The following is a 22223-nucleotide window of genomic DNA, read 5'->3' on the forward strand; positions in this document are numbered from 1 at the left end:
AGACCTATGGGTGAACATCCTATCCTGGAGGGTTATTCTGCAAATTTTCAGAAACTTAGCATACAACCATTCGATCTCATATCCAAGGGCTGTCAGCAGCCCGTATCATGGTCGCGCCTACCACGACCGTCGCCTCGCTCTCCCGGTCGCACCTTTGGGGATTTCAAATGACTATAAATGAGCATTTTTTTGCCTACTTCGCATGCATGAAACTACTTCCTTCGTCCAGGTGCATTAGGCTATCTGATGTTGGCATGTCATACATAGTCATCACTTAGTCACTCATACAACAAGGTTAGCTGTAAGGTTGGCTATAATAGTAATGTTTTTTACTTCTCTCTATCTCTTTCTTGGTACTCCCTCAATTTCAGTTTACAAGTCCTGCGCGTATACCTAGGTTGTCAATTTTATCACCGTAATATAAACTATATAACACAAAAATTATACCGTTTGAAAATAGAACATCTAAAGTTTATATTGTATGTTTTTTGTAATATATGACTTCTAGTATTAGGTTGGTCAAATTGACGACCTAGGGATACGCGCACGCCTTGTAAACTGAAAGAGAGGGAGTAGTATTTATTGCATTTGCCAAAAGGAGCAAGGAGTACAGTACATGGCACCTGTATACCATGGAGGTGGTCAGGAATCGGGAGACTCACGCCGGTTGTAGCGTCGCAGTTAAAATAATAATGGCAAGTCAAATCACGGGGCCCCACCTGTCTAGCAGTAACTAGCCGTCAAATCACACAGCCCTACGATTGCAGCAGCCTACTCCATCATCTTCTCGCCTCTCTGTCGAACCGACTAAGCGGAACTGCCCCGCCTACCGTAGGGGAAAATCCCCGCCCTCGACTTTTAAATATAATTTTGTATCCATGGATTGCACCATGGAGCAAAGCCTCAAGAAAATGGCGATACACATGTATACAACACGCCCGTCGCATTCGCGTTGCACCTTAGACGGTCGGTTGGTCTGGCACGCCGCTCTCCGAATGGAACGCGCGTCATATTGCACTTGCACACACATGTGGGACCGCAATTGAGAACCGACCATAGGCACACTCCCCGTCCCCGCAAGTCGGCTAAGTTAATAGAAGAGAGAGATGAGCGATGGTACTGGAGGAGTGTTGTACAGACGTCGGTGCCTGGACGATCCCTGCATGACATGGAAGATCAGTTCATCCATGCATGTGACCAGACTCTAGTAGACGGCTGGATTGGCTATCATCTACATATCGTGTAGGCTGTGTTGTGCAGAGTTGTAGTTCTGATGAGAAATCTAAAAAAGGTTTGTTATCATCTCGCAATATTAGGTGTCATGTGCTTCAGATCACTGCGAGGGTTAAACAACGACAAGGTGTGTTTGTTAGGTTGTATGAAGGGTTCATGAGCCCAAGAGTTCCCTTCTCGACCCGCTTTTGGGTGTTTGGTAGAGTGTATGGAGGGTGCATGAGTTCATACTAGTTTAGCACAAATACACTAGGAGCATGCATGAAGAGGGGTGTTGAGTTGAGCATGCACGAAGAGGGAACAACTATGCTGAGACGAGAATGCAACCAAACATAGTTCCTCCTGTTGGGGAACGTAGTAATTTCAAAAAAAATTCCTACGCACACGCAAGATCATGGTGATGCATAGCAAACGAGAGGGGAGAGTGTTGTCCACGTACCCTCGTAGACCGACAGCGGAAGCGTTATCACAACGCGGTTGATGTAGTCGTACGTCTTCACGATCTGACCGATCAAGTATCGAACGTACGGCACCTCCAAGTTCTACACACGTTCAGCTCGATGACGTCCCTCGAACTCCGATCCAGCCGAGTGTTGAGGGAAAGTATCGTCAGCACGACGGCGTGGCGACGATGATGATGTTCCACCGACGCAGGGCTTCGCCTAAGCTCTGCGACGGTATTATCGAGGTGTAATCTGGTGGAGGGGGGCACCGCACACGGCTAAAATATCGTATATCAAGTGTGTCTAGAGGTGCCCCCCTGCCCCCGTATATAAAGGAGCAAGGGGGAGGCCGGCTGCCTATGGGCGCGCCAAGGAGAGGGGGGAGTCCTCCTCCTAGTAGGAGTAGGACTCCCCTTTCCTAGTCCTACTAGGAAAAGAAGGGGGGAAGGAAAGAGAGGGAGAGGGAGAGGGAAAGGGGGCTGCGCCCCCCTCTCCTAGTCCAACTAGGACTCCTCCTGGGAGGGGGCGCACCACCTCCTGGCTGCTGCCCTCTCTCTCCCCTCAAGGCCCACTAAGGCCCAATACTTCCCCGGGGGGTTCCGGTAACCCTCCGGCACTCCGGTTTAATCCGAAACTTCTCCGGAACACTTCCGGTGTCCGAATATAGTCGTCCAATATATCAATCTTTACGTCTCGACCATTTCGAGACTCCTCGTCATGTCCGTGATCACATCCGGGACTCCGAACAACCTTCGGTACATCAAAACATATAAACTCATAATAAAACTGTCATCGTAACTTTAAGCGTGCGGACCCTTTGGGTTCGAGAACTATGTAGACATGACCGAGACACCTCTTCGGTCAATAACCAATAGCGGGACCTGGATGCCCATATTGGCTCCCACATATTCTACGAAGATCTTTATCGGTCAGACCGCATAACAACATACGTTGTTCCCTTTGTCATCGGTATGTTACTTGCCCGAGATTCGATCGTCGGTATCTCGATACCTAGTTCAATCTCGTTACCGGCAAGTCTCTTTACTCGTTCCGTAATACATCATCCCGCAACTAACTCATTAGTCACAATGCTTGCAAGGCTTATAGTGATGTGCATTACCGAGTGGGCCCAGAGATACCTCTCCGACAATCGGAGTGACAAATCCTAATCTCGAAATACGCCAACCCAACAAGTACCTTTGGAGACACCTGTAGAGCACCTTTATAATCACCCAGTTACGTTGTGACGTTTGGTAGCACACAAAGTGTTCCTCCGGTAAACGGGAGTTGCATAATCTCATAGTCATAGGAACATGTATAAGTCATGAAGAAAGCAATAGCAACATACTAAACGATCGGGTGCTAAGCTAACGTAATGGGTCATGTCAATCACGTCATTCTCCTAATGAGGTGATCCCGTTAATCAAATGACAACTCATGTCTATGGCTAGGAAACATAACCATCTTTGATTAACGAGCTAGTCAAGCAGAGGCATACTAGTGACACTCTGTTTGTCTATGTATTCACACATGTATTATGTTTCCGGTTAATACAATTCTAGCATGAATAATAAACATTTATCATGATATAAGGAAATATATAATACTTTATTATTGCCTCTAGGGCATATTTCCTTCAGTCTCCCACTTGCACTAGAGTCAATAATCTAGATTACATAGTAATGATTCTTACACCCATGGAGTCTTGGTGCTGATCATGTTTTGCTCGTGGAAGAGGCTTAGTCAACGGATCTGCTACATTCAGATCCGTATGTATCTTGCAAATTTCTATGTCTCCCACCTGGACTAAATCCCGGATGGAATTGAAGCGTCTTCTGATGTGCTTGGTTCTCTTGTGAAATCTGGATTCCTTTGCTAATGCAATTGCACCAGTATTATCACAAAAGATTTTCATTGGTCCCGATGTACTAGGTATGACACCTAGATCGGATATGAACTCCTTCATCCAGACTCCTTCATTCGCTGCTTCCGAAGCAGCTATGTATTCCGCTTCACACGTAGATCCCGCCACGACACTTTGCTTGGAACTGCACCAACTGACAGCTCCACCGTTCAATGTAAATACGTATCCGGTTTGCGATTTCGAATCGTCCGGATCAGTGTCAAAGCTTGCATCAACGTAACCCCTTACGATGAGCTCTTTGTCACCTCCATATACGAGAAACATATCCTTAGTCCTTTTCAGGTATTTCAGGATGTTCTTGACCGCTGTCCAGTGATCCACTCCTGGATTACTTTGGTACCTCCCTGCTAAACTTATAGCTAGGGACACATCAGGTCTGGTACACAGCATTGCATACATGATAGAGCCTATGGCTGAAGCATAGGGAACATCTTTCATTTTCTCTCTATCTTCTGCAGTGGTCGGGCATTGAGTCTTACTCAATCTCACACCTTGTAGTACAGGCAAGAACCCTTTCTTTGCTTGATCCATTTTGAACTTCTTCAAAACTTTGTCAAGGTATGTGCTTTGTGAAAGTCCAATTAAGCGTCTTGATCTATCTCTATAGATCTTAATGCCTAATATATATGCAGCTTCACCGAGGTCTTTCATTGAAAAACTCTTATTCAAGTATCCCTTTATGCTATCCAGAAATTCTATATCATTTCCAATCAGTAATATGTCATCCACATATAATATCAGAAATGCTATCGAGCTCCCACTCACTTTCTTGTAAATACAGGCTTCTCCAAAAGTCTGTATAAAACCAAATGCTTTGATCACACTATCAAAGCGTTTATTCCAACTCCGAGAGGCTTGCACCAGTCCATAAATGGATCGCTGGAGCTTGCACACTTTGTTAGCTCCCTTTGGGTCGACAAAACCTTCCGGTTGCATCATATACAACTCTTCTTCCAGAAATCCATTCAGGAACGCAGTTTTGACATCCATTTGCCAAATTTCATAATCATAAAATGCGGCAATTGCTAACATGATTCGGACAGACTTAAGCATCGCTACGGGTGAGAAGGTCTCATCGTAGTCAATTCCTTGAACTTGTCGAAAACCTTTCGCAACAAGTCGAGCTTTATAGACAGTAACATTACCATCAGCGTCAGTCTTCTTCTTGAAGATCCATTTATTTTCAATGGCTTGCCGACCATCGGGCAAGTCAACCAAAGTCCATACTTTGTTCTCATACATGGATCCCATCTCGGATTTCATGGCTTCAAGCCATTTTGCGGAATCTGGGCTCACCATCGCTTCTTCATAGTTCGTAGGTTCGCCATGGTCTAGTAACATGACCTCCAGAACAGGATTACCGTACCACTCTGGTGCGGATCTTGATCTAGTTGACCTACGAAGTTCAGTAATAACTTGATCTGAAGTTTCATGATCATTATCATTAACTTCCTCACTTCTTGGTGTAGGTGTCACAGAAACTGATTTCTGCGATGATCTACTTTCCAATAAGGGAACAGGTACAGTTACCTCATCAAGTTCTACTTTCCTCCCACTCACATCTTTCGAGAGAAACTCCTTCTCTAGAAAGGATCCATTTCTAGCAACAAATATCTTGCCTTCGGATCTGTGATAGAAGGTGTACCCAACGGTCTCCTTTGGGTATCCTATGAAGACACATTTCTCCGATTTAGGCTCGAGCTTATCAGGTTGAAGTTTCTTCACATAAGCATCGCAACCCCAAACTTTAAGATACGACAACTTCGGTTTCTTGCCAAACCATAGTTCAAAAGGCGTCGTCTCAACGGATTTCGATGGTGTCCTATTTAGAGTGAATGCAGCCGTCTCTAAAGCATAACCCCAAAACGATAGCGGTAAATCAGTAAGAGACATCATAGTTCGCACCATATCTAATAAAGTACGATTACGACGTTCAGACACACCATTACGCTGTGGTGTTCCGGGTGGCGTGAGTTGCGAAACTATTCCGCATTGTTTCAAATGTAGACCAAACTCGTAACTCAAATATTCTCCTCCACGATCAGATCGTAGGAATTTTATTTTCTTGTTACGATGATTTTCAACTTCACTCTGAAATTCTTTGAACTTTTCAAATGTTTCAGACTTATGTTTCATTAAGTAGATATACCCATATCTGCTCAAATCATCTGTGAAGGTGAGAAAATAACGATATCCGCCACGAGCTTCAATATTCATCGGACCACATACATCTGTATGTATGATTTCCAACAAATCTGTTGCTCTCTCCATAGTTCCGGAGAACGGTGTTTTGGTCATCTTGCCCATAAGGCACGGTTCGCAAGTACCAAGTGATTCAAAATCAAGTGATTCCAAAATTCCATCAGTATGGAGTTTCTTCATGCGCTTTACACCGATATGACCCAAACGGCAGTGCCACAAATAAGTTGCACTGTCATTATTAACTCTGCATCTTTTGGCTTCAACATTATGAATATGTGTATCACTACTATCGAGATTCATTAAAAATAGACCACTCTTCAAGGGTGCATGACCATAAAAGATATTATTCATATAAATAGAACAACCATTATTCTCTGATTTAAATGAATAACCGTCTCGCATTAAACAAGATCCAGATATAATGTTCATGCTCAACGCTGGCACCAAATAACAATTATTTAGGTCTAAAACTAATCCCGAAGGTAGATGTAGAGGTAGCGTGCCGACGGCGATCACATCGACTTTGGAACCATTTCCCACGCGCATCGTCACCTCGTCCTTAGCCAAACTTCGCTTAATCCGTAGCCCCTGTTTCGAGTTGCAAATATTAGCAACAGAACCAGTATCAAATACCCAGGTGCTACTGCGAGTATTAGTAAGGTACACATCAATAACATGTATATCACATATACCTTTGTTAACCTTGCCATCCTTCTTATCCGCCAAATACTTGGGGCAGTTCCGCTTCCAGTGGCCAGTCTGCTTACAGTAGAAGCACTCTGTTTCAGGCTTAGGTCCAGACTTGGATTTCTTCTCCTGAACAACAACTTGCTTGCTGTTCTTCTTGAAGTTCCCTTTCTTCTTCCCTTTGCCCTTTTTCTTGAAACTAGTGGTTTTACTGACCATCAACACTTGATGCTCCTTTTTGATTTCTACCTCCGCTGCCTTTAGCATTGCGAAGAGCTCGGGAATCGTCTTATCCATCCCTTGCATGTTATAGTTCATCACGAAGCTCTTGTAGCTTGGTGGCAGTGATTGAAGAATTCTGTCAATGACGCAATCATCCGGAAGTTGAACTCCCAGTTGAATCAAGTGATTATTATACCCAGACATTCTGAGTATATGCTCACTGACAGAACTATTCTCTTCCATCTTGCAGCTATAGAACTTATTGGAGACTTCATATCTCTCAATCCGGGCATTTGCTTGAAATATTAACTTCAACTCCTGGAACATCTCATATGCTCCATGACGTTCAAAACGTCGTTGAAGTCCCGGTTCTAAGCCGTAAAGCATGGCACACTGAACTATTGAGTAGTCATCAGCTTTGCTTTGCCAGACGTTCATAACTTCTGGCGTAGCTCTTGCAGGAGGCCTGGCACCTAGCGGTGCTTCCAGGACGTAATTCTTCTGTGCAGCAATGAGGATAATCCTCAAGTTACGGACCCAGTCCGTGTAATTGCTACCATCATCTTTCAACTTAGCTTTCTCAAGGAACGCATTAAAATTCAACGGCACAACAGCACGGGCCATATATCTACAATTAACATAGACAAGCAAGATACTATCAGGTACTAAGTTCATGATAAATTTAAGTTCAATTAATCATATTACTTAAGAACTCCCACTTAGATAGACATCTCTCTAATCATCTAAGTGATTACGTGATCCAAAGCAACTAAACCATGTCCGATTAACACGTGAGATGGAGTAGTTTCAATGGTGAACATCACTATGTTGATCATATCTACTATATGATTCACGCTCGACCTTTCGGTCTCTGTGTTCCGAGGCCATATCTGTACATATGCTAGGCTCGTCAAGTTTAACCTGAGTATTCCGCGTGTGCAACTGTTTTGCACCCGTTGTATTTGAACGTAGAGCCTATCACACCCGATTAACACGTGGTGTCTCAGCACGAAGAACTTTTGCAACGGTGCATACTCAGGGAGAACACTTTTATCTTGAAATTTTAGTGAGAGATCATCTTATAATGCTACCGTCAATCAAAGCAAGATAAGATGCATAAAGGATTAACATCACATGCAATCAATATAAGTGATATGATATGGCCATCATCATCTTGTGCTTGTGATCTCCATCTCCGAAGCACCGTGCTTGTGATCTCCATCTCCGAAGCACCGTCATGATCACCATCGTCACCGGCTCGACACCTTGATCTCCATCGTAGTATCGTTGTCGTCTCGCCAACTTATTGCTTTTACGACTATCGCTACCGCTTAGTGATAAAGTAAAACTATTACATGGCGATTGCATCTCATACAATAAAGCGACAACCATATGGCTCCTGCCAGTTGCCGATAACTCGGTTACAAAACATGATCATCTCATACAACACATTATATCACATCATGTCTTGACCATATCACATCACAACATGCCCTGCAAAAACAAGTTAGACGACCTCTACTTTGTTGTTGCATATTTTACGTGGCTGCTACGGGCTTAGCAAGAACCGTTCTTACCTACGCATCAAAACCACAACGATAGTTTGTCAAGTTGGTGCTGTTTTAACCTTCGCAAGGACCGGGCGTAGCCACACTCGGTTCAACTAAAGTGAGAGAGACAGACACCCGCCAGTCACCTTTAAGCAACGAGTGCTCCGAACGGTGAAACCAGTCTCGCGTAAGCGTACGCGTAATGTCGGTCCGGACCGCTTCTTCTCACAATATCGCTGAACCAAAGTATGACATGCTGGTAAGCAGTATGACTTATATCGTCCACAACTCACTTGTGTTCTACTCGTGCATAGCATCAACGCATAAAACCAGGCTCGGATGCCACTGTTGGGGAACGTAGTAATTTCAAAAAATTTCCTACGCACACGCAAGATCATGGTGATGCATAGCAAACGAGAGGGGAGAGTGTTGTCCACGTACCCTCGTAGACCGACAGCGGAAGCGTTATCACAACGCAGTTGATGTAGTCGTACGTCTTCACGATCTGACCGATCAAGTACCGAACGTACGGCACCTCCAAGTTCTACACACGTTCAGCTCGATGACGTCCCTCGAACTCCGATCCAGCCGAGTGTTGAGGGAGAGTTTCGTCAGCACGACGGCGTGGTGACGATGATGATGTTCCACCGACGCAGGGCTTCGCCTAAGCTCCGCGACGGTATTATCGAGGTGTAATCTGGTGGAGGGGGGCACCGCACACGGCTAAAATATCGTATATCAAGTGTGTCTAGAGGTGCCCCCCTGCCCCCGTATATAAAGGAGCAAGGGGGAGGCCGGCTGCCTATGGGCGCGCCAAGGAGAGGGGGGGAGTCCTCCTCCTAGTAGGAGTAGGACTCCCCTTTCCTAGTCCTACTAGGAAAAGAAGGGGGGAAGGAAAGAGAGGGAGAGGGAGAGGGAAAGGGGGCTGCGCCCCCCTCTCCTAGTCCAACTAGGACTCCTCCTGGGAGGGGGCGCACCACCTCCTGGCTGCTGCCCTCTCTCTCCCCTCAAGGCCCACTAAGGCCCAATACTTCCCCGGGGGGTTCCGGTAACCCTCCGGCACTCCGGTTTAATCCGAAACTTCTCCGGAACACTTCCGGTGTCCGAATATAGTCGTCCAATATATCAATCTTTACGTCTCGACCATTTCGAGACTCCTCGTCATGTCCGTGATCACATCCGGGACTCCGAACAACCTTCGGTACATCAAAACATATAAACTCATAATAAAACTGTCATCGTAACTTTAAGCGTGCGGACCCTTTGGGTTCGAGAACTATGTAGACATGACCGAGACACCTCTTCGGTCAATAACCAATAGCGGGACCTGGATGCCCATATTGGCTCCCACATATTCTACGAAGATCTTTATCGGTCAGACCGCATAACAACATACGTTGTTCCCTTTGTCATCGGTATGTTACTTGCCCGAGATTCGATCGTCGGTATCTCGATACCTAGTTCAATCTCGTTACCGGCAAGTCTCTTTACTCGTTCCGTAATACATCATCCCGCAACTAACTCATTAGTCACAATGCTTGCAAGGCTTATAGTGATGTGCATTACCGAGTGGGCCCAGAGATACCTCTCCGACAATCGGAGTGACAAATCCTAATCTCGAAATACGCCAACCCAACAAGTACCTTTGGAGACACCTGTAGAGCACCTTTATAATCACCCAGTTACGTTGTGACGTTTGGTAGCACACAAAGTGTTCCTCTGGTAAACGGGAGTTGCATAATCTCATAGTCATAGGAACATGTATAAGTCATGAAGAAAGCAATAGCAACATACTAAACGATCGGGTGCTAAGCTAACGTAATGGGTCATGTCAATCACGTCATTCTCCTAATGAGGTGATCCCGTTAATCAAATGACAACTCATGTCTATGGCTAGGAAACATAACCATCTTTGATTAATGAGCTAGTCAAGCAGAGGCATACTAGTGACACTCTGTTTGTCTATGTATTCACACATGTATTATGTTTTCGGTTAATACAATTCTAGCATGAATAATAAACATTTATCATGATACAAGGAAATATATAATACTTTATTATTGCCTCTAGGGCCTATTTCCTTCACCTCCAAGGCGCTGGTCATTGGAGGCACATGCACGAAGACTACTCGGCTGCCATCTAGGTCAAGCCGGCTATGTTAATCAGGACATCTATCGATCGACCCCTTTTCTATGAGTTTATCTTTAATTTGAGCTTTGATCCTCGTCTAGTTTGTTTGTCAGGATTCATGTTGTCTCCTTGGAGCAGTGAGGTTATGGTTTCTTGTCATGTGGCATTTTTTCGTGGTATATGTCAATCCGGTGCTTCAGATCAAAATGACGATAACTGCGCCTCTAGGGTACGTGCATGCAGACTTCTCAACAGTCATTGACGAGGTCAAGCCGGCTCCGGTAGATAAAAGAAAACTACTCCACTATATAAGCTTGCTTGCTAGTGTTGCTCTGTTCACACCGTCTCGTCGTCTCCAGATCTAAACAAGACAGCGGTGGCACACTCTCTCTGCTCACCGCAGGTTACAAATCCAGCTGGATCCTCTCCACCGAGGAAGGTGAGAAGGTGCAATGTTCACACGGTCATCCTCGGTGACGGCTCTTACCAACTGCCGGCGCGTCCCGATCAGCGTGCCTTGCCGTTCCTCTCCCACGTAGCACCGGCTAGGGAGGGCCTCCGACCCATTCTTCCTTGCAGCCGTAGTGTGGGTAGATCTGGCCTCCCGCCGCCCACCTAGCGACATCCCAGCGACCCTCAGGTATAACTTCCTTCAAAACCGGCATTGCTCTACTTCCCCAGCTCCTGACATCGCTGCATTTGTACCTTTTACTATTTCTGAGGCCCCCTCATAGATAGGATCGATTGGCTGTTCATAAGCCACCTAAAGTTTTACTGTTAAGAGGTAAAACTAGTTCATGCAGTCGAATCTAGTACTACTTGGTTCAAACACGGAAGAAAGGGGGTGGGGGTGGGGGAAGATCTGTTACCTGAATCTAGGACTTGGTCAAAAGAGGAAATAATGGGGGCGAAAAGTAGCAGAGATTGGCTATCCAACTAGACTCTTGGTCTAATAGGGAAATACAGGGAAACGCGGTACAAACTCAATATAAACCGATCTATTGGTTGAAAAAGGAAAGAAAGTGGCGACTGGGGGACAAGCCAACAGAGTATGTCCAACACTAGATTTGCTAGCCTCACACAGTATAAGGTGGGACCAAACAAAGATGGGACCAACCTAGATATCCTGTTCTGATGTTTGTTGCCCCGAGCCCCTCTTATGTAATACTACTGGTAAAATGTAGCAGTCGCACTGTTAAAAGTAAGGACACGTTAAACCAATGTTGTTTTCAATGTAATGCCTCCAGTAATATGAATCAATGGCACTGTTTTTCATGTCTTGCTAAATTTCCCATTAAGATAAGTTGTTTCTTTTCATTAGAAATACAACTGTCCTGGTCCGCCTACTCTCCAGTGCCCAAATACCAACTCTTTAGTAGTTGTTAACGTAACGTTGCTGGTAAAATGAAGCAATGCCACCATTAAAGTAATGTCACATTTAATGGTTGTCATAGTTAATCCTAATTCCCACACTAATATCTAGCAATGCAGTTCCTTTAGAAATTGCTACTATCCTTGTAGGATCGCCATTCCGAGAAGGAACATGCATCTTTTCATTTGATGTATGTTTCAACACTTGTTAGTCACCCTCCTTTCCACCTTTTTGTGCAAACAGAGATATAAATTTCACGCTTGATCTAAGTTGAACTGCACAAATGATATCCAAATTATAGTTGAACATTCCACGAGCTTCACGACCAACGTTGATGTTGCTCAATTTTATTGCAACTAATGAAGAATAAGCTGCTAGCTCATGGGACATTGCTTCATTTTAGGTGAACTCCACAAATGAGCATACTATGATACTATCACAATGTTTTGTTCTATATATTTGTGTATGTTTCATCAACTAGTGCCACTATAATGTAATCACGCTTTTTCATTATTTGTGCAAATAGGGTTATTCAGCTGCATTTTGGTGGAACTGCACAAATGTACGGATGGAACCGGCATATATGCAGAGTGCGAGGTGTGCCAAGTAAGAATTACCGACACCAACCATGCTCCATGCAAGCATTGGCATCCACCACCACCAGTGGGATGTGTGGCACTCTCTGTGGATGGATCTTTGTCGGCAGCAAATCCTCTAACCAAATACTAGTAGCTTATATTGGCACTTTTCTAGGGAGTACTCTTTTCTCAAAGAAGCACCAATTTTTTTACACGGTGTCACAACTTTGTTTTTGGTCTAGAGCTATTTTAGGGTGACTGGCGTAGTACTCGAAGACTGATTGTAAGCATGATTTTCATTAGCCGTCACACTGATTGTAAGCATGAGCAGATGGAAGATTAGGTTAGTGCAAAGCTTACCTTAAACCCTACCACCGCCGTTGAAATGAGGCGAGCGTCGAGGGAACCGTGGAGACCGGCGGGGAAGCGACGTCGCGCCATCCAGCATCCTCTTGCGGTTGGAGAACGAATACCCCTATGGCTCTTGCCGGCTCTGCACCCTCACGAATGGCACACCGTACTCGATCGATTGGTTATCCTCTGGATGCTCGACCTTCGACCTGTACGCCCACCACCTCCGCCTGACTTTCACCTCGAGGGGGTGGTTTTGCAGTGGAGAAGAGGGAGAGGCGAGACGATAGTCTTGCAATGGAGAAGAGGGAGAGGTGAGATGATGGTTTTGCAATGGAGAAGATGGAGAGGAGAGGGATGGTTTTGAAATGGTGAAGAGGGAGAGGCGAGACGGTGGTTTTGGAATGGAGATGATGGAGAGGAGAGGAGGTGATTTTGCAATGGAAAGAGGGAGAGGAGCGTGCGGCAGCAATTTAGGATTGGAAGAGAGTGCCGGCGCGCTGTGACTAGATCAAAATCAAAATCAATTCACCCTTCAATTAAGAAAGCGACCCCGTATTAACCAGTCTCTCTTTTATTCTGGGTCATAATTGACCTGTCACATCCCTAGCTTCTAGTACTGCCTGGTGTTTGCATCTTGTTTGCATCATGTCTAAATTTCTTTTAAATATGAAATGGGGGTTGAACAAACCCTAGCATCAAATTAAATCAAATAGGCTCAAGTAAAATCTTTTTCAATGAACCCAAAATGCCCTTAAAAATGTTCATAATTTATGGAACAAGGTGAAAACCTAAACCAAAAATGGTGACACTTTTCCAGGACATAAATGGGCTTTGAATTAATCCAATATGTATTTGAATTGGAGCTTTAAAATTCTATAAATATTTTTACAGCTCCAAATATTTTGAAACTTTCTGAGGGTCTCTGAAATAATTAAGTTAGTGCCCATAAAAAGTTTCAGAATTTTACAAAATGGTTTAGTGCCAAAACTAAATCAAAAACAATTACAGAAATAGAATATAGAACAAAATAGGAAAAGGGGCAGAGCGAGAGTTACCTGGGCCAGCCTACCTGATCTGGCACTGTAGCGGCCCAGCCCACTGGCCAGCGCCAGTCACCCTCAACGTCCCGCCAGGAGGATGAGAGGCGCGTGGCCACCGCACGCAAGCATGCGCCCCGGCCACCTCCTGCTGGCCGCCTCCCTCTGGAACTCCCGGATGACGCCACACACGCCCTGTGCACAACCCTCTCACTCTGACCAATTTTCCCCTCTCTCCTGCAAGAACACGAGCTTGACCGAGCAAGCTCGCCGACGCCGATCATTGTACCCGTGGCCAACAGCCACCCCTCGCCCTGCCGATGAGACCTCGAGCTCCGCATTGTCGTCTTCTTCATCCAAGCCGAGCCAAGAAACCGGGGAAGCACCACAACGCCGTCCCCGACGTCTTCTTCAACCTCGGTGCCCGGAGATCCTCTGCGTTGATTCGCTGCCCGCCGACCATCACCGCGCTTGCCGAGCCCTCCGTTAGCCTCTCTGCGAGCTTCTGTGTTGAACCCGTCCCCTCCCTCTCTCGTTTATTCTGACTAGCTCCGATCCCCAGCATGCCGTGAGCTCACCCCCGGCGTCCTCTTCGCCGGTGTCGTTTTAGTTCGCGGTAGTCGCACCCGAGCGCACGGTCGTGCTTCTGGTTACGCCAGGAAGCCGTAGACAACCCCATCTGGGCTCCCCGTGCCCGTGCACCACAGAAGTCCGGCCACCGCCCAGCTCGGCGCCACCGCTGCTATGGTCCACCTTGCTCTCTCCCATGGCCACCGCTGGATGCGCGCGTGCGGCAGCTACCAATAGCCTCAAACCGCGCTCGAAACCGCCCCCTGTAGCGCCTTCCTGCAGCGTCTCCTTCATCGATTTTGGTCGGCGCCGGCGCAACTCCGGTGACGCTGACGTGGCCCTGTAATTAGGGCCTAATTCACCCACTAATTAACCACCACAGTCACTGACAATGGACCCCACCACGTTATTTAACCACAGGTTTTATTTCTGGATAGTATTAGATTAAATCCAGTGGGCCCAGGCTGTCAGGTTTGACCTGGACCGGCCCTATTGACTTGCTGACGTCACACACACGTCATGCTGACATAGTAAATGCTTTTCTGTTTTTTTATTTCAGAAATGATTTAGAAATTCCAGAAAATAGTATAAACTTCAAAAAATCATAGAAATTAATCTATAACTCAGAATGAAATAATTTATATGAAAAATGATCAGAAAAATCCAAAGAATCAGTTTATGGCATTTGCATGCATGTTTGAGGAACTTATGCCTGCTGATCAGGTCAAATCAATTAAATGGCATTTGAATAATCACATATGGAGTTTGAATTTGAATCTTGTATTCAAACCAACTCCATTTAAATTGTTGCTAGCTGCATTAGCCCAAATCATAGCATATTGCCATGTCACATTCATGCATCATATTGTTGCATTGTATTGATTGTGTTCCTTCTATGTTAGCCGGTGTTGTTCCCTCCCAGTGGACGTTATTCCAGCGTTGTGATCGATGACACCGATGAAGGGCTATACTATCTTCAGAAGTGCCAGGCAAGCAAAACCCCCTTGTTCATTTTGATAAAATCCCACTCTCTCGCTCCTGCTCTCTTTTACTGCATTAGGACAACAGCGATTCAACTGTTACATGCTGCGGTAGTTGAACCCCTTTCATCTGCATGACCTTTCATTGCCACAGTAAATAGATGAAACCCACTAGCATGAGTAAGAGTTGTTTGAGCCCTGATGTGCCTACTCGTTCATGCTTGTTTGTCATGCCTGCTATTGCTTAGAGTTGTGTCAGGTCTGATTCATCGGGAATGAATTGGAAAGTTGTGAACATGTCCTACTATTGGGAGCTAAGTGTGTGAACATGATTTGGTAAAGGTAGCGGTGAGAGGCCATGTAGGAGTACATGGTGGGTTGTCTCATTGAAACCGTCCTCAGGAATTGAGTTCTGTGTTTGTGATCTATGAACAGGTACTACCACACATTGGGTTCCGGTAACTCGACCCCTCTCGGCTTATTAATCGCCTCGATCTCTGTCCAGCAGTTGCAACTAGTTTTTGGTGTTTGTAGGTAGTGCTAGTAGTCTACCAAGTGGCACCCGGTCCAGGTGGGCTTGGGCAGACTAGGTGCAGTGGCACGGAGTACCAAGTGACACCCCGGCCGGATCTCCTTCCGGATGGAACCCGAATAGGTGATAAACCTGGACTAGAGACTTGCGTGGTTAGTCAGGTCATGGCCGACACCCTCGCCAGGCTTCCGCTTGAAGGTTGTTGAGATACATGACGTGTACATGGCGGTAAGTGGCGAGAGCGTGTGTGAAGAAGTACACCCCTACAGGGTTAACATCATCTATTCGAATAGCCATGTCCGTGGTAAAGGACTTCTGGGTTGCCTGTACAGTTCATAGACAAGTGAAAGTGGACACTCTAAAATGCGCAAGATAATCGTGAGTGCTATGAATAGCCTTATCGTAGGGAGACGGGAGTGTATCCATAGTGGTGTATTCATATGGTGAATATGTGGACTCGTGTGCGCCACCTCAAGGAGTTAATTACTAGAAGTCGTATCACAGGATAGCCACTAAGTCAAAGCTGGATGGCTGCAGTTAAACTCCACCACCCCTTTGTTGATACTGATGCATATGTAGCTAGTTCTGATGTAAGTCTCGCTAGGTACATTTGTACTCACGTTTGCTTAATTTATATTTTGCAGAGGAGACTTCAGTCTCAATAGTAGTTCTGCGTGGACTTCGACGTTTAGCTTGTTACCTCAGCTACGATCTTGTTCCCTCGGCAGGGTCTTGTAGATAGTCAGGCTTCTCAGCCTTCTCCTTTTGTAGTTGTCTGTACTCAGACAAGTTAATCTTCTGCATGTGCTTATTGCTTGTATGACTTGAATGCTGGGTCATCAGACCCATGTTTTAATATATGGCTCCTCGGAGTCAAATGAATAAATACTTTGAGTCGTAGAGTTTTGTTGTGATGCCATGTTGTATTTGCACATATCGAGCATATTGTGTGTATGTTCTTGAAATGCTTTGTATGTGTGGGATCCAACAACCTATGTCGGGACCCCGATTCTAAGTCACACCGATCTAGCATGTAACACCTCATATCACTTTGCGGCCTCAAGCACGGTATTCCCACGGGTGTCGCCTTACCATGGCCCGGGACCGTTTGCGCCTTTTGGCTCACGTATATGATAGTGTCGCTAGCATCCATATGACAAAGAACCCGGGCCGACATGACTAGTCGTGAACCCAAAGTGGCACTAACTTACGGGAACAGGCATACATGAAACAACATCGAGCATGTCGGTCAGCGGCGTGTGAATCCGGGCTGTAGCAACTGGGCTAACAGGACTCCGGGAACCCGGGTTGTAGCAGGCTAGGCAGGACTCCGGATGTCACCGCGTGACATTTCCCCGAAGGGACAGACGCAGGAACGAAGTGAATCACATGCCGGCCAGTCTAAGTGTTCCGGAGCAGTAGTGCTGGGCTAGCAGGACTCTGGTAAACCGGGCTGTAGCACTAGCATGGCTCGGTGGAAGCACTAGACAACATTTCCCCATAAGAGAGGCTACCAAGGATAGACAACTAGGTTGTCGGATCCCACACATAGCAATACACGTTACACGTACGCATAACATGCAAGTATGTGCTGTACAACATGGTATCACAACATAACGCAAACTCATATAGATAAAAGGCCCAGAAGAGCCACATAGCATTAAGTACAAACAGGGGTCACATGACCCATCATTCAGAGCATAGAAGCAATAGAAGCATTACATGTCTGAGTACAGACAACTACAAAAGAAAAGGCTGAGAAGCCTGACTATCTACAAGCCCCTCCCAAGGGTACAAGATCGTAGCTGAGGTACAAGCTACTCGTCGAAGTCCAAGCGGAACTACTAGTAAGACTGAAGTCTCCGCTGCAGAAACATAAATAAAGCAACATGAGTACAAAGGTACTCAGCAAGACTTACATCAGATCCTATCATACATGCATTTGGATCAAGAAGGTAGTGTGGGGTTTAGTTGCAGCAAGCCAGCTTTGACTCAGTGGCTATCCTGTTCTACGACTACGAGGAACTTCTTTGAGGTAAGAAGGCGCACACGAGTCCACTAATCACCACCTCAATACACCACTATGGATTCATTCCCGTCTCACTACGAGAAGCCATCCATAGCACTCACACTTATCTTGAGCATTTTAGAGTATCCACTTCAAGTTGTCTATGTAGCACGTAAGCATCCAAGAAGTCCATAACCGAGGACACGGCTACTCGAATAGATCATGATAACCCTGCAGGGGTGTACTGCTCACACACGCTCTCGCCACTTATCGCCATGTACACGTCATGTATCTCGGCAACCTTCAAGCGGAAGCCTGGCGAGGGTGTCGGCCATGACCTGACTAACCACACAAGACTCTAGTCTAGGTTTATCGCCTATTCGGGTTCCATCCGCAAGGAGAACCGGCCGGGGTGTCGCTCACGGCCCCAAACGATGTGTGCAGGGTTCCCAAGCCCACCTCGCTGGATGGATCTACGCTTGGTACACCGTGCCACTTGTGCCTAGTCTGTCCCAAGCCCACCTGGCCGGGTGCCACTTGGTAGACTACTAACACTACCTACAAACACCAGAAACTAATTGCAACTCCTGGACAGAGATCAAGTTGGTTAATAAGTCGAGAGGGGTCGAGTTACCGGAACCCAATGTGTGGTAGTAGCTAGTCATTGGACAACATACACAGAACTCAGTGCTTAAGGACGGTTCCAGTGAGACAACCGACCATGTACTCCTACATGGCCTCTCACCGCTACCTTTACCAAATTGTGTTCATACACTTATCTCTCAGCACCAGAACATATCATAACACTCCAATTCATTCCCAATGAATCAGACCTGACACAACTCTAAGCAATAGCAGGCATGGCATGGTAGGAACACAACATGGCTCAATCAACTCCTACACATGCTAGTGGGTTTCAACTATTTACTGTGGCAATGACAGGTCATGCAGAGGAATGGGTTCAACTACCGCAACATAAAGTAGAAGTTGAATCGTTGATGTCCTAATGCAATAAAAGAGAGCAGGAGCGAGAGTAGGATTGTATCGGAATGAACAAGGGGGGGGGTTTGCTTGCCTGGTAGATCAACAGGGTTCCACTGCTCCTCAGACAGGTACTCTCGAGCACTCTCCGGAGCAGGACCTATCGAGAAGGAACGGTGTCGACAATCAATAAAAAAAGGCATATGCAACAATATGATGCATGATCATGGCATGTAGATGTGATGCTGTTTGGGTTAATGCAACTAGCATTCAACTTGGAAGAGGTCCATTTGAACCAAAGGTTCAAATGCAATTCTAAGTTAAGTCCCTTTAAATGCCATAAGTGTGTTTTCATATATACAGCATGTATAGGTTGGTTTGTCATGCATGAAAATTGTACAGATGGATAGATTGAATTTTTCTGATAATTTTTCATATATAACTTATTTCAATCTGAGTTACGGTTGAATTTCTATGAATTTTAGAAGTTTTGGCTATTTTCTGGAATTTCCTGATTTAATTTAAATCCATAAAATAAATAACTGCATCAGCATTGCGTCATGCTTGCGTCAGCAAGTCAACAGCGCTGACTGGGTCAAACCTGACGTGTGGGATCCCCACGTCAGTGACACAGTGTTAAACAGGGGGGTTTACTAATCTAATTAAAAGATTAGGGCGCACTGGGCCCACATGTCAGTGTCAGGGGGATTAATCAGGCGGTGATTGGCGCTAAGCTAATCACCTGCCAGGCCGGACCCACGTGGCAGGGGTCAGGCGACGGGGCTCGTCGCCGGCGACCACTGGCCACGGCGGAGTCCCCGCTGGAAGCCACGGGAGCGGCGGCTGGGGGCACAAGGAGGTTGCCCGCGCTCCCGCGCATCCAGCGGAGCCAGCGAGAAGCTGCGGGGGCGGCGGAGCTCGCGGCGGCGGCCGGAGTTCGGCCTCGGGCGGGATCGTGGCTGCAGCTTGCAAAAGACAAATGGGAGAGGGGGATTCGAGGTGGGAGCTCACGGGGAGTCCAGCAGAGGCAACGGCGGCTCGGGGGAAGCTCTGCAGGCGACGGACGGGCGGTGGAGATCCACGGCGGCCGGAGTTGAAGATGACAGCGGAGGCGGCGATACGGTGCGTCCCCAGTTTCCTGGCTCGTCGAGGACGTAGAAGATGTCGTGGCGGAGCTCTCGGGCGCGGAGAGAGGTCGAGGGGGAGGCGGTGGCTGCGGCAGCAGTGAGTTGCGATGACGGTGGCATTCGGCCGTGCGCGAGAGAGAGCGAGGGGAAGAGGAAATGGGCACGGGAGAGAGCGAGAGAGGTGCGGGGCGGCGCGTGGCGTCGCGCGGGGCATCTATGCGACGAGGGGGAGTACATGCAGGTGGCGTGGCGGCACGGCCGTGCGCGCGCGCCGGCCACACGCCTGGCCGACTGGCGCCAGGAGGACGACGGCGCTGGCGGGCTGGTCCAGCTGGGCCGCAGGTAAGCACAGGTAGGTTTTTTTCCATTTCTGTTTCTTTTCTATTTTTCTGACATTTGTTTTGTTTAATAAAAATAATAAACCATTTTATTTTCTTATGCCAATTTTTGTAGGGGCTAGTGGTATTATTCTAGAGCTCCTCAACAAATGGCATAATTTTTGGACAATATTATATATATAACAATATATATCCAAAGCAAATAATTACAGCATTAATTCCAAATGCCCAAAATAAATATTTATGAGCTCCTAAAAATATTGGTTTGATTTTTATCTTTGTCCAATATTTTCAGAGAGCAATATGAACATTTTCTTGGACCCTTTTGGAGCAATTTTTATCTGGGTCATTTCTAGAAATGAATCTGAGGGTTTCCCAAATCCCCACTTCAAATTTAAATGGAATTTAAACATGATGCACACATGACTAGCTAGTCTAGGTCATACCAGAACTAGGGATGTGACAACTCGCCCCCACTTGAAAGAATCTCGTCCCGAGATTCAGGGGTCGATGGAAAGTAGGTGGGGTACTCCAGTCGAAGACGATCTTCTCGCTGCCAAGTAGCTTCTCTCTCGGAATGATGAGACCACCGAACCATGAGAAACTTGATGTTGTGACGTCGAGTGACACGCTCTGCTTGATCAAGAATGCGAACAGGGTACTCTCGATATGTGAGGTTATCTTGGAGATCAAGCGTTTCGTGGTCCACTCCACGGATGGGATCCGAGAAGCAACGCCTGAGTTGAGAGACGTGGAAGACATCATGGACTCGAGAAAGATGTGGGGGTAGTTCCAACTGGTAGGCAACCTCTCCTTGTTTAGCGAGAATGCGAAAAGGACCAATGTAACGAGGAGCCAACTTGCCCTTGATACCGAAACGATGGGTACCCTTTAGAGGAGTAACCCGAAGGTAAGCCTTGTCGCCAACTTCATAAGCCACTACCTTATGACGACGGTCATACTGGCTCTTTTGACGAGACTGGGCTGTTTTTAAATTCTCACGAATGATGTGAACTTGCTCTTCTGCCTCCTGGATCATATCCGGTCCAAAGAATTGTCTTTCACCGATTTCTGACCAGTTCAAAGGTGTTCGACATCTTCGTCCATACAAAATCTCGAAAGGAGCTTTCTTGAGACTGGATTGATAGCTATTGTTATAAGCAAACTCGGCGAAAGGAAGGCACTTCTCCCAATCCATACCGAATGAGATAACGCAAGCTCTAAGCATGTCTTCGAGAATTTGATTGACCCGTTCCACCTGACCACTTGATGGAGGGTGGAAACCGGTACTGAAGGAAAGATGGGTGCCCATGGCAGTTTGGAAACTCTCCCAGAAATGAGAAGTGAAAAGACTACCATGGTCTGAATTGATCTCTAGTGGGACACCATGAAGTGACACTATTCGAGAAATATATAAGTCAGCGAGCTGACTAGCAGTGATACTCTCTCGAACAGGTAGGAAGTGAGCCACTTTGGACAGGCGATCAATGACTACGAAGATAGCATTATTCCCTTTCTTGGTCCTGGGAAAGCCGGTGATGAAGTCCATACCAACTTTGTCCCATTTCCACTCAGGAATAGCTAAAGGCTGAAGGGTGCCAGCAGGCCTTTGATGCTCTGCCTTAACGCGACGACAAACGTCACAGTTAGCTATGAACTCAGCAATTTCTCTCTTCATCCTAGTCCACCAGAACCTCTGGCGTAGGTCCTGATACATCTTAGTACTACCGGGATGAATCGTGAGAGGGGATTCATGCGCCTCCTTAAGGATCAATTGCCGAAGATGTTGCTTCTTGGGAACCACCAGACGGTTCTCGAAGAGAACAACACCTCGATCATCTATAGAGAAACTACCAGCAATACCCTTGGCAATGTTTCTCTTGATCCGGGTAATCCCCGTATCATGCTTCTGGGCTTCTATGATATGATCCACAAGAGTAGGCTTCGCCACCAAG

Source organism: Triticum aestivum, chromosome 4D, assembly GCF_018294505.1.
Source record: "Triticum aestivum cultivar Chinese Spring chromosome 4D, IWGSC CS RefSeq v2.1, whole genome shotgun sequence".
Taxonomy (NCBI): domain Eukaryota; kingdom Viridiplantae; phylum Streptophyta; class Magnoliopsida; order Poales; family Poaceae; genus Triticum; species Triticum aestivum.